We start from the raw sequence: 3,921 nt of genomic DNA, 5'->3' as shown, positions 1-3,921 counted from the left end.
ATCCCTACCTACAAACCCTACTGCTAAGGGTATCCCTAAGCAGGCTTTGTGGTAAACACCGACACAAGGAAGATATGCTCGGGTTGTTTTACAAGGAAGGAGGTCGGTTAGGATCCCTAGATTTTCGGGCTTCTAGCTAGAGCCTCTCATCCTGATCTACTGAAGATCCTTTCCACGCACAGCCGAGTCCTGCACGCCGAGTAGTCGTAGCCGAGTCACCGAGCAGGGTAGTCTCCCGTGTTCGGGAACCCCACTCAGCAGGGAGGTACATAGATCTACCTTCGTCAGCAGCTGATCATGGGGACCCCTAGATCTTCTTGAATTGCTGCTACCAGGCCATCCCAAGTGTCATTCTTTGGGGGATTATACCTGCCTGCATGGTTAGTTCGAGAAGTCTGCCAGGGAAGGTTGCCCCACCCAGTAGACACCATGTTTGCAGTTTCAACAGGAGATTCGGGTTGCCCCGGAATCTTCCCGTTCTCAGAGACAGGAACAACAGCAGTGATTTGAGCCAGTTGTGTTTCTATCATTTTGTTGAAACTTGGTTGATTTTTAAGAGCAGAAGAAAGAGTTTCAACTTTGGCATTTATACCTTCTAAAATTTTATCATTGGCAGCAAGCTTTTTGTTTAGAGATTCGTTTATTTTAGCTTGGCCAAAGACAAGGTCTCTCAAGGAGGGTTGGTTCGAATTTAAATTCAAATTGAAATTTGAGTTGAAATTGTTACCACCTCCTTGGAATGGTGGGCGTGCCTGACCCCACCCCTGGCCTCCTTGTGGACAGAACCCGATGTCGTTGTTGTTGATGTAGGTTGCGTCTTCACGGGTCTCGGGGCAGTCATTCCCTGAGTGTCCACAGTCACCACAAACCTCGCACATTAAGTATGAGTTCATGGCATGAATGGGAACATGCATCTATTGCCGGTTCCCTTCATCAAGCTTCTTCAGTAGGAGGTCCAGCTTGGCGGCGAGCATGTCTGTCTCTTTGACGGTATGCATTCCGCCCTTGGTTCTGGGCTGGGAACGCTCCTTGTTCCAGCCCTAATTGGAGACCATCTTTTCAATCAAGACCGTGGCCTTGGCAATTGTCAGGTCCAGATAGGCTCCTCCAGCAGCAGCATCAAGGTGGGCTTAGCCCATTGTAGAAGCTTTGAAGCACGAGCTACTCGTCCATCCCATGATGAGGACAGGCGAGTATGTATTCTTGGAGTCTCTCCCAAGCTTCTGGGATGGATTCCATCCCTGTCTGCTGGAAACTTGAAATTCTTCCGTGTAGGGCATTTGTTTTGCCCAACGGAAAGAATTTGACGAGAAACGCCGTGGAACATTTGTCCCACGTGCTGACGACTTCCTTGTTCTGATAAAACCACTTTTTCGCCTTCCCCGGGAGGGAGAAAGGAAATAGGCGGAGCCTGATGGCGTCAGCCGTAACGCCCCTTATGGTTACGGTCTTGCATAACTCCAGAAAGTTCTGGAGATAGGCGTTGGCGTCCTCATTTGGCTTGCCACAGAATGGGCTAGCCTGCACCATGTTAATGAGGCTAGACTTCAGCTCAAACTTCACGTCCCCAACATCAACGTTGGGTCCAGTTGCCACATTGGCAGCTGAGGGGATGGAAAAATCGCGGAGAGTCTTCTCAGCCATGGGTTTCGGTGATTGTTGATGGTGATTGGGAAGCTGGCTCGCTTGTCGACTGCGAGAGCGGAGGAGGAACAATGCGAGGTCGGACCCTTCTCACAAGCTTCTCGGGATTTTCAACAAAGTTTGTCGGCGAGGAGAAACCAGACATACACTACCCTGTTTTCATCCAATCAGGAGAAAACAAAAAGACAAACACATTAGCCTGTATAAGCAGTAGCTACCTCTTACTCATATTGCCATGTTTATGTGCTTAGTAAAATCTTTACATCTAGTGCCATCCCCGGCAACAGCGCCAGAAATGCTTGTTGGCATTTCTCAGCGTCGCCTCTAGGAGGGGTTAGTTCCTAGCAACGCCGCCACAGAAATGCCCTGTTGGTATGTCTTAATTTTTGCAGAAAGATCCGCAAGCGCACGGATATACCGTTGTAGCATTTCACCCGGAAGTATTCACCCGGAAGCATTTACACCTATTATGTAAAGATATTTACTAGTTCCATAACCATGACATTATGAAGTAAGGTGCAGACTACTGACTATATAGGGGTAAGTGATAAACAAATGATAATCACGGGTAATGTGACACACACAGAACAGCCAACTCTCATGAATAAAGAATAAACAAGCACACCTAAGGTTAGTGGGAGCATAGGCACAGATCCTAGTATACTATTCATGTTAGCAGGTAAGTTACGTTAGCCACATGCTTAGAGCTGCAGGTGCTGGGAAATTAGGGACATCGGGGAGAATGACCCGCACTGGAGAACATCCAGTCATGTTTCATCTTTGCATGAACTCCTACATGATAACCGAACATCGAGGAGTACGCTAACCGAGAAACAGCTTTCCGGCGGACCGACAGGGCTGTCACCACTTGCAGTCTACCCCAATCACACCGTGTAGCACCGTCATATCTGAAGAATCCCGCATACCCGGGCACCATGCCCGCATATGAGGTCACTACCCTAGCACCCCCGGGTCCCCCACCCTTCGGATGGACAGGTATGATGCTAAGGCAAGCCCGAAAGCACAACAAACCGATATCCTTACCCAGATCATCTGGTCTAAGCAAGCAACTAGTATAACTTGATGAAGGATAGATCAAGGCTAAGCAAACTATGAACATAGCAAGATAACCAAGAACGAACTCAATATGAATAGCATAACAAAAGTCGGAATACAAAGCCATACCAGAGGCCGAGGATTGCTCGCCGACCCCGAGGATGACTGGATTCGCTAAAGAGATGAAGTACTAGCCTAGCTCCACTACCCTAAGGAGTACAAGTCACAATTGAGTGTGAAAGAGAGGCCTTCAAGTGGTGTCTGTGAGAGAGAGTGGTGGGAGGCCTCTTATATAGTGCTTGAGGTCAGTTCCGGCCAATCCTTTACATGGAAACATCCCTAACCGACCTCTAGAGGATAAGACCTGATCTCCCGCCAAAATGCACCTAGCCAGGAACTAGGGTGGGTTCGGCCGAACCCATGGTTTGGCCGGCCCCACCTTGGCGCCCCTGGCCACCGCCTTTCTTCATGTGTCTGCCAGGTGGGTCCTAAGGTTGGTATGTCGGTGCCGGGGTCCAATTGGTCGGTTTGGTCTGTCAAGTGGGCCTTTTTTGCATGTGTTACGCAGGACGCGATCTTCTGCGACTTTGTCTGCGTATTCGTCATGTTTTCTTCTTATTCCGGACTTGTGCTCCTGAAAACATAAATCTTTGAAAACAACTGTGGAGCTAGGTCAGTGATACAAATATGCGAGTAAGAGGTATTGTTTTCCTTCTTTTATGAGTATAGTTGACGGTCATATTTCGCACTTAATGACCGTCAACAACTACGAAGTGGATAATAGCGAAGAAATTCAAATGGAGGATGATCCCACCTCTTTTGAAGAAGCCATGAGACGCATGAATTCATCCAAGTGGACTACAGCCATGGAAGATGAAATTAAATCTATGAGTGCCAATAAAGTTTGGGACTTAGTAGAAATTCCTAAAGGAGCCAAAACAGTAGGCTGCAAATGAGTCTACATGACGAAATGTAACTCCAAAGGGAATGTAGAAAGATATAAAGCGCGACTTGTGGCGAATGGATTTACGCAAAGAGAAGGGATAGAATACAATGAGACCTTTTCCCCAGTCTCATGTAAAGATTCTTTTAGAATAATAATAACCTTAGTGGTGCATTATGATCTAGAATTACAGCATATGGATGTGAAGACGGCATTCTTGAATGGTAATTTGTATGAAAATGTCTACATGGCACAGCCGAAAGGTTTCATCGTGGAAG

General features: G+C 47.4%; 1 non-coding gene across 1 annotated transcript; it reads left to right on the top strand.

The window, feature by feature from the left end:
• The first annotated feature begins 1,171 nt into the window (after positions 1-1,171).
• On the top strand, positions 1,172-1,278 carry LOC120677127. The gene has a single exon (XR_005676190.1). It is a non-coding gene; the product is annotated as a small nucleolar RNA R71 (small nucleolar RNA).
• The last annotated feature ends 2,643 nt before the right edge of the window (positions 1,279-3,921 follow it).

Source organism: Panicum virgatum, chromosome 5N (genome assembly GCF_016808335.1).
Source record: "Panicum virgatum strain AP13 chromosome 5N, P.virgatum_v5, whole genome shotgun sequence".
Taxonomy (NCBI): domain Eukaryota; kingdom Viridiplantae; phylum Streptophyta; class Magnoliopsida; order Poales; family Poaceae; genus Panicum; species Panicum virgatum.
This window is presented reverse-complemented; position numbering and strand designations above follow the sequence as displayed.